We start from the raw sequence: 10,083 nt of genomic DNA, 5'->3' as shown, positions 1-10,083 counted from the left end.
GTTAGCTTAGGGAATTCCCTGGCGGTCCAGTGGTTAGGACTCTGTGCTTTCACTGCCGAGGGCGCAGGTTCAATCCCTGGTCGGGAAACTAAGATCCCGCACGTTGCATGGTGCAGCCAAAAAAAAAAAATTAGTTTAGAAGTCCCACTAGGGGACTGTAGATAGAGAGGGAACTTTAGGGGGCTTTGGGAAACCACAGTAAGTTAACGATCACTCAAGAAAGCAATGGGGAAATCTTGAAACTTTGTGGGCTTGCTTGACTTGTGAAACAGAGCAAATCGCTTAGCAGCAAAGCCAGACGGGCTTGCTTAGCAACAAAACCATGCAATGGAGGCATGAGTCATGCCTGAAGACGATAAAACAATAGTGGAAAAATAAGGCCTACATCCCGCCCAGTGAATGTCAACAAGTTAATGACTCCCTAGGACATGCTCTCTTCACACATAAAAAGCAGTAATTTGGGAAAGGTGACACTTCAAAGTGAAAGACTGTCATTATACTGAGACCTGAAATAATTTTTCCATAGCACCATGACAGTCCCGGATGGGCCACATAGTGCCAAAAACTCCCCCACCCAACAGGTAGGAGGAGTTGATGGAAGACTCAAAGAAGGAGGAAGAAGATGGTCTCCCCTCCCCACTCCCCCGCCCCCCACCTGCCTTCTCCTTTGATTACAAAAATGTAACCCACTAATGCTTGCTTGCCTGACTGTTTGTTTGTAAGCCTCACAAGTGTCCTATTCTAATAAATCACTTCCTATCTATCACTTTGCCTCTTGCTGAATTCTTTCTATGCTGAGACAAAAAGAGCCAGAGCTCCTCCGAGCCACCCCCCACCCCCCCACCCTGAGATGCATTTCTGTGGTTTCAGAGCCAGGATATATAGTAGTTTTTGCTGGGAAAAAAATGTAGTCGAACATCAAAGTTTATTGCTAATCACAAAAAACAGACATCTCAAGTTAATAATTTTAGTGCTTTTCTATGTATGGGAAGATGCAAGAATCTGGGCTCCTTGACATTATTCCTTTGATATGCATCTTAACTATTTTGGGCCAGTGTCCTGTCTTTCTGTATCCTGAATTCCCCTCAAGGTGCATGGTTGGGCAGCTGCAGCGGCTGATGGCTTGATGGAGAGCAACATTCATTGTTTACGAAATGGCAGACAACAATTCTTTGTCCACAACCATGAAGTTTTACCTCTAGAAATAATCCTAGAGATACTGCAGCAGCTAATGGTCGCTTGGTATCTCTCTGTGAAATGTTTTTGGTTTTGTTTTGTTTTTTAATGAAGAAAAGAAGAAAGTAGAGATATTATCTTAAAGAATCTTAAAGCATGGACTAACCAAGCTTAGTTTGATTGATTTATTCATAAAAGCTCAGTATCAGTCTCAATTTGCTAATCATTTTACATGAGATGCCTATTTCCCTGAAAACCTCTTGTGTTTGGGGGAGATTATAGGTTATATCAGTTCCCTTTGTGATAATTTGGAAAAGAGCATTAGACCAAGAGCCAGAAGTATTCACTTACAAGGGGTGTGACTTCCAATACCTCAAAAGTGGAAACAACTTAAGTGTTCATCAATGGATAAATGGATAAACAAAATGTGATATATGCATACATAAGGGAACAAAATTTTCCACCCCAAAATGTGTCTCCTTGGCATGAAGATTAATTTAGGCTGATTATTTTTAAGAAACAGAAGACTTGGGAATTCTTTCTTTTTACTTCCCCACAAGCTGCCTAAAGAATTTAGATAAAGGGCCTATTCCCAGAAGACGTGCTAAATATATACAATGGAATATTACTCAGCCATAAAAACTAATGAAATGTTGCCATTTGCAGCAACATGGAGGACCTGGAGGATATCATACTAAGTGAATTAAGTCAAACAGAGAAAGACAAATATTATGTGATATCACTTATATGTGGAATCTAAAAATAATACAAATGAATTTAGTTGCAAAACAGAAACAGACTCACAGATATAGAAAATAAACTTTTGGTTACCAAAGGGGAAAGGACAGGGAGGGATAAATTAGGAGTATGAGTTTAATAGTACACACTACTATATATAAAATAGATAAACATAAGGATTTACTGTATAGCACAGGGAACTACATTCAATATCTTATAATAAGCTATAACAGAAAGTAATCTGAAAAAATATGTATAACTGGATCTCTTTGTTGTATACTTGAAACTAACACAATATCGCAATCAACTATACTTTAGTTTAAAAACAGCTATGGAGATGAATGGTGGTGATGGTTCCACAACAACATGAATATACTTAATGCCATTAAACTCTACTTTTAAAAGTGGTTAAGGGACTTCCCTGGTGGTCCAATGGTTAAGACTCCATGCTTCCAATGCAGGGGGCAGGTTGGATCCCTGGTCTGGGAACTAAGATCCCACATGCCTCACGGCATTGAAAAGATTTTAAAAAATAAAATAAAATAAAATAAAATACAAATAAAAATGGTTAAAGTAGTAAACATTATATTATGTATATTTTACCACACACACACAAAAAGTGGCATGACTTCAAGCAATTCTTTTTATTTTTTCTATGTCTCACTTTTCTTATCTGGAAAATAATGATAAAAGTAAATGCTTCTGGGTAAAATGCTTTTACCCAACACAGACCTTTACCAACACATCACAAGTTCAACCTTCCTCACATACCCACACACAAGGGGGATATGAGACTCAAATGAGAGAGCATGTATATGAAGTAGATTTGCAAGTAGTAAATGGTTATATAAACCAAATAATAATAATAGTAATAGCTTAAATTTATTAAGTGCTTACTATATGCCATAGACTGATATAAGGGCTTTATGTAACAACTTACTTAATCCTCACAGGCAATATTTGAGGTAGGTCCTACTAGAATGAGCATTGTATAGATGAAGAAACTGATGGAAAGAAAAGTGAAGTAACTTGCTAAAGTCACATAGCCAGTAGGAGGTTGAGTTAGGATTCAGGAAGTCAGATTGCAGAGCCCCAACTTTTAACTTAGACCAACTAAGTTAAAACCAACTAGCCAAATAGTTCTCAACCAAGGATACTTTTGCCCCAAAGGAAACAATTTGCCATGACTGGAGACATTATTGGTTGTCACACCTCAGGCATGCCAGTGGCATCTAGTGGGTAAAGGCCAGAGATGCTGCTAAACATCTTACAATCCACAGACAGCCCTGTGCATTGAAGGAAAGAATTATCCAGCTCCAAGTGTCAGTTGTACCAAGGTTGAGGCATCCTGACCTACGCTATACTATATTGCATTGGAGAGAGTATAATTGGCTCTTTAGTTTTAACCCTGAGTGTATTTATAAAAAAAGAGTACTTGACTATATCAGTCTGCATGCAGGTTTGCAGTGATGTTTATATGGAGCCATTTAAATATTTAAATATTAACATAGGTGATTTAGATCAGACCTCATGCTGGCTGCAACATCAGGAATCTGTTTTCAGGTTGAATGCCTCTAAGTTCAATATTTCACTTGCTCAGAGTGGGCCAGACCAGAGGACTCACACCATGCAAATTCATATACTACTGATATACTTCTAAAAGGCAATTAAAAATTTTATAGCAGGATCTAGATTCTTTTACCTTCTGGGATATCTGTATTATCCAAGAATTAAGAAACTTTGAGAAAGTGAAAATCACTTTGTTAATGTTACTTAGTTCACATTATGCTCAAATAGTTTGGATGCTGAGAAATTTCATTCAGACTGCGATCACTTGGAAAACTACCTTTTATTATTTTTTTTGTTACCTTGGGGTGAGAATGTTCATATTCCTCAAATACAGGTTTAACCTTCTCAACAAATGCTAGAAACATAGAATCTACCCCCTTGCTTTTTTTTTTTTTTAAGTGTTGAAGAGTTTTGTTTGCATGCCTTCATGACATCATTGGCCTCATTTCAACAAATTTTCGCAACAAGTAAAAACGTTTAGTTTACCCTGATCACATGTTACATCAGTTTTTTCCTACTGATATGAATGAAGGCACATCAAGTTTATCATTAATTTCTCTTTGCATTACATTTTAGGTTGAGTTGCTTTTGGAAAAATTTTCTTGACTAAACTACCATCTATACTATACCATCTATAACATTTAGATTCTTATTAAACTGAAATATGTTTTGAATTTTGTCTGCTTTTTTTTTTCTTTTAAATTAATATCCCTCTTGAGAGCCACCCCTCTGACTGCCAGTTTTAGAAATGTAATGATTTTTACACAGGTAATAATAACCAGAAAGGGAAAAAGATGGAATAGCATAACTAGCAGATTTATAATTTGGAACACAGATAATAATGATGGTAATATTAATCATAGCATTTATATAGCAAAAGAAAGGGAAGGAAAAGGAGAATGTGGAGAGAACATTGGCAGAGGTATCATCCGAGTTGGACTTTACCTTCTGAGCAGAGCCATTCTGTGAATGTCACTTGCACACTGTAGAGTTCAGAAGAGTTGATATGATATTGTAATTGATGATGGGTAGGTGGTATATCATGGTGTAAAGAAAGGTCAACACTAAGCCATTATTTCTTTGGAGGCCATAAAATGAGGAAGTTATGGAATCTGTGCACATTGTTTTAATCCACAGTTTGTTTAGTCTAACTATAGTAATCTTCCAAGTAGAAGTTTAAGAATATAATCTTTTCAAATAAATACTTTTTTTTCCCCTTTCTGGAGGGGTTCATTAGTTCACCATCAAGGCTTCTGTGTACTGCCAAATTGATAAAGCAGTATTAGGTAGTCTTAAAGGTCATATAAACTTTATCTTGAGGTTTCCAAATCTAGTGTATATCCAACCAAACAAACCTCCAATTCACACCTCATATACAGCCTCAGCTTATTTTTGATTTATAAAACCCCTCGCCTCATCTCTACACATCAATCCTGCTTCTTTCCCTGCAGTAGCAAAGAAAGGGTCCTGCTCTCTATAATTTGCTTCTCAACCATTCTTTCCTTGTTCTTCTCATTATTCTTCTTTCCCTATTAATTCCACTCTTCCTGTTACAGGACCTGTCTTTTTTGCTTTCAACTGTTCTTTTTTTTTTTTTTTTTTTTTAATTAATTTATTTATTTATGGCTGTGTTGGGTTTTCGTTTCTGTGCGAGGGCTTTCTCTAGTTGCGGCAAGTGGGGGCCACTCTTCATCGCGGTGCGCGGGCCTCTCACTATCGCGGCCTCTCTTGTTGCGGAGCACAGGCTCCAGATGCGCAGGCTCAGTAATTGTGGCTCAAGGGCCTAGTTGCTCCGCGGCATGTGGGATCTTCCCAGACCAGGGCTCGAACCCGTGTACCTTGCATTGGCGCGCGGATTCTTAACCACTGTGCCACCAGGGAAGCCCTCAACTGTTCTTTGATCTCTTCCATCATAAAAATATTCAGTGAACTCTTTCCCCATCCCCGTTTGCCATCCTGTCTTTCATCTCTTACTGTCAGGTTAATTATAGTGATTGACTTGTGGTTTGGCTACCCATTTCCTTGGGAATATAAAAGTCTCTTGCCCTTTTACTGTACCACCTGGTACAAAGTGCTGTGACCGTCCTAAATATAAGGAGCTAAGTGAGCTCACAGGAAGTGCAAATCATCTAGTCCTGAAGATGGGGGTGGAAGGTGAGCCATAAATGGGACCTAAGGGTGAGAAGGGGTTAGCTGGATGATGAAGGGGATACAAATGTTACAGATACAGGAAACCAGGTGTATGGGTACCAGGAGGTGAGAGATCATGGCACATTCAAGGAATAAGAAGTTCTGTCTTGGAGCACAGAGCATGGGGTAGAGAAAAGATACAGACATAGCAAAGGCTTAATCTCTCAGAGTCTTTTTTTTTTTTTTAAGTAATTATTTATTTATTTATTTTGGCTGTGTTGGGTCTTTGTTTCTGTGCGAGGGCTTTCTCTAGTTGCGGCAAGTGGGGGCCACTCTTCATCGCGGTGCGCGGGCCTCTCACTATCGCGGCCTCTTTTGTTGCGGAGCACAGGCTCCAGACGCGCAGGCTCAGTAGTTGTGGCTCACGGGGCCAGTTGCTCCGCGGCATGTGGGATCTTCCCAGACCAGGGCTCGAACCCGTGTCTCCTGAATTAGCAGGCAGATTCTCAACCACTGAGCCACCAGGGAAGCCCTCTCAGAGTCTTAACAACAGTGAGGGCTAGTAAAAGGTTTTGAGCGGAAGACTGCTATCATCAGATTTAGAAACGCTGCAAGCTGGAGATTGCATTGGAAGAAGGATAAGAAGAGATGAAGGGAGACCAGTTAGGAGGCTTTTCAGTAATCCAGGTCAGAAATGATGGTGGTCTGAATGAGGGTGGTGGCAAAGGAGATATTTAGGAGCTAGAATCATGGAAGAAATATGCATTCATTTAAAAAAAATATATCAAATGCTTGGTATGTTTTATGGGCTGTTCCAGGCATTGGGGGTATAGCAGTGAACAAAATACATAAAAACAAATCACCTCCTGGACTTCCTTGGTGGTCCAGTGGCTAAGACTCCGAGCTCCTAATGCAGGGGGCCTGGGTTCTATCCCTGGTCAGGGTACTAGATCCCCCATGCCGCAACTAAAGATCCTGCGTGCAGCAACAAAGCTCCCGTACGTGGCAACAAAGATCCCACATGCTATAACTAAGACCCGGAGCAGCCAAATGAATGAATAAATAAATAAATATTAAAAACAAAACAAAACAAATCTCTTCCCTTGGGAAGCTTACGCTCTAAGGGCAATGTTGACAATAAAGAGTATAAGTAAGCAACATATGTAGCATGCTCCATAATGATAAGTGCCAAGGAGAAGATTAGAGAACGGAGGGAGAAATGGAAATGTGTGTAGGCTCTGTAGGCAGGGTTGCAGTTTTAGGTATGGAGTGAGAAATTCTGAAAAGACCTAAGGAAAAAGACTTAAAGGAAAGAGGGAGCTAGCTATGTGAATATCTGGAGGAAAAGGTTCTGGAGAGGAAAGAGTAATGTACAAAGGTCTTGAAATGGGAGCACGTCTGGTGGGTTGAGAAACATCAAGGGACTAGTGTGGGGCTTCCCTGGTGGTGCAGTGGTTAAGAATCCGCCTGCCAATGCAGGGGACACGGGTTCGAGTCCTGGTCTGGGAAGATCCCACATGTCGGAGAACAACTGAGCCCGTGCGCCACAACTACTGAGCCTGCGCTCTAGAGCCCACGAGCCACAACTACTGAGCCCATATGCCACAACTACTGAAGCCTGCACGTGCTCTGCAATAAGAGAAGCCACCGCAATAAGAAGCCTGCGCACCGCAACGAAGAGTAGCCCCCACTCACTGCAACTAGAGAAAGCCTGCACGCAGCAACGAAGACCAAATGCAGCCAAAAATAAATTAAAAAAAAAAAAAAAAGGGACTAGTGTGGCTGGAGTTAATTGCAAGAGGGTGAGGGTAGTGTGATGGTTAGTTTTATAGGTCAACATGGTTAGGCTACAGTTCCCAAGTTATTCAATCAAACACTAATCTAGGTGTTGCTGTGAAGGTATTTTGTAGATGTGGTTAACATCTACAATCAGCAGTCTTTAAATAAAAGGAAATTATTCTTGATAATGTGGATGGGCTTCACTGCATCCATTGCAAGGCTTTGAAAGCAAAACCAAGCTTTCTCTGTGCTATAGATTGAATGTTTGTGTCCCTCCGAGGTTCACAAGTTGCAACCTAATCTCCAATGTAATGGTATTTGGAAGTGTGGTGTTTGTCTCAGGGTCCAGCGAAGAATCATGAGATTGGAGTTATACAAAATGTAGCCAATATTCAATTCACAAATCACTTGGTTTTTGCACAAAACACAGGTTAGTCAAAGTAGGAAAAATAGGAAAGGGGGTTAAGAACCACTCCAAGGAGAAGTCTGGGAAGGAGGCATCTCAGCACAAGCAGTGGTCTCTGGTCCTGCCACAGGTTGTGAGCGGAAGTCGCCCTCTACTCTGACAGCCTCCAGAGCTGTCCGTCTAGAACAGCTCTCAGCAGGGGGAGTTGGGTCCTCCAGTGAAGAGCCTTCAGTGGGTTCATTTCAAGGAGTCTGCAAGTGGGGTGTTAACGATTATGCCCCAGGGGGTCTTGTCTCTATCAGTTACTCCTGTTCCATTGAACTCTTTCTGTGGACGCTGCCTCCAAAATTCCTTATTTAAAGGAACACACTTAATTTATCACTCTAACACACTTGCAGTTCTATACCAGACGTTTCAAAACAACTAATATTGAAGTTGACATTGGCCATTATAACCTGGGGCCTTTGGAAGGTGATTAGGTCATGAAGGTGAAGCCCTCATGAAGGAAATTAGTATCTTATGAAAGAGACCTCACGGGACTTCCCTGGTGGCGCAGTGGTTAAGAATCCACCTGCCAGTGCAGGGGACACGGGTTCGAGCCCTGGTCCACGAAGATCCCACGTGCCTTGGAGCAACTAAGCCCGCGAGCCACAACTACTGAGCCCACGTGCTGCAAATACTGAAGCCCGTGCGCCTAGAGCCCGTGCTCCGCAACAAGAGAATCCACTGCAATAAGAAGCCTGTGCACCGCAACGAAGAGCAGCCCCCACTCACTGCAGCTAGAGAAAGCCTGCACGCAGCAACGAAGACCCAACGCAGCCAAAAATAAATAAATAAAATAAATTAAAAAAAAAAAAAAGAGAGACCTCAGAGAGCTCCCCTGTCCCTTCTGTCCTGTGACGACACAGTGAGAAGACAGGCTGGCTGACTGTGAACCAGGAAGCAGGCTCTCACCAGACACTGAATCTGCTGGTGTCTTGATCTTGGACTTCCAGCCTCCAGAACTGTGAAGAATAATTTTCTGTTGTTCATAAGCCACCTGGTCTTTGGCATTCTGTTACAGCAGCCTGAACTAAGACACCCTGAGTAAGAAGAAATTCTGCCTCAAGACTGCAGTATCAACTTCTGCCCAAGAGTTTCCAGCCTGCCAGCTTCCTCTACAAATTTCAAATTTTATAGCCTGCACAATCATATGAGCCGATTCCTCAATTCCTTGAAATACATCTCTCTCTTTCTCTCTCTCTGTCTGCCAGTATGTATGTATATAAAACCTCCTACTGGTTATGTTTCTCTGGAGAACCCTAATAAGGTAGTAAAGTAGCAGGTAAGAAGACTGGACAACATATGGCCTTGTAGGTCATGGTAAGGACTTTAGCTTTAAGTTTTAGATAAGAAGTTAATGAAGGATTTTGAGCTGAAGCATGACATGATCTCATATTTCAAAGAGTCAATCTGGCTGCTGTGTTTGGAGTAGCAGAAAGGGGAACAAGAGGTGAGGGAGACTTGGATTGGGGGTAGCAGTGGGGATGAAAAGAGGTGACAGAATTCTGGATATATTTTCAAAGTGGAGCAAACAGAATTGTTTTCGTGATGGATATGGGAGTGAGAGAGAGGAATTGAGGATGACACGAATCTTTTTGGCCTGAGCAACTAATTAATGGGGTTTGGAACAGGTTTGGGATAACATTAAAAGCTCACTTTCGGCAATGCTACCTTGAAATGCCTATTGGCCGTATGGGCAGAGATATCAAGAGGGCACTGGATATCTGTCTGGTGTTCAGAGGGAAGATTTGGGCTGGAAGTATAAACGTGGGAATGATGGTTGATATTGAATGTGTGTGCTGGGGATTAGGATGTTGGTGAGGTGAGAGATGAAGGTGAGGGAAGAGGAGGCAGGTATAGCTCCAGGTTTCTGGTTTAGACACTTGTTAAAAGTGTCATTCTGTTAGGGAACACAGATGGGGTAGAGAAGATGCCAGGTTTTCCATGCATTGATTTAAAAACATCTATTTAACTGGAACTGGAGATAATATAGGAGACTATATAATCTAATTTGATCCTTTTATAGATGAAAAAACTGTGATTTCAGAACAGCTAATTTGAATTACATTGACCAGTGCTCTTTTTGCACTTCTAGGGTGCCTGTAATTATAGGGAAGACTATAAAAGTAAAAGGCACATTTCCCCAATGCTGAGGTTGACCTAGTCATTCCTAGACCAAAAAACCCCCCAAAACCAAAGAACTCGAGTGGTCAGATTGGCTCTCAGGTCAAGTGGAAACTCCT

Source organism: Balaenoptera acutorostrata, chromosome 5 (genome assembly GCF_949987535.1).
Source record: "Balaenoptera acutorostrata chromosome 5, mBalAcu1.1, whole genome shotgun sequence".
NCBI lineage: Eukaryota > Metazoa > Chordata > Mammalia > Artiodactyla > Balaenopteridae > Balaenoptera > Balaenoptera acutorostrata.
The sequence above is the reverse complement of the archived record's forward strand: the minus strand, read 5'-3'. Positions refer to the sequence as shown.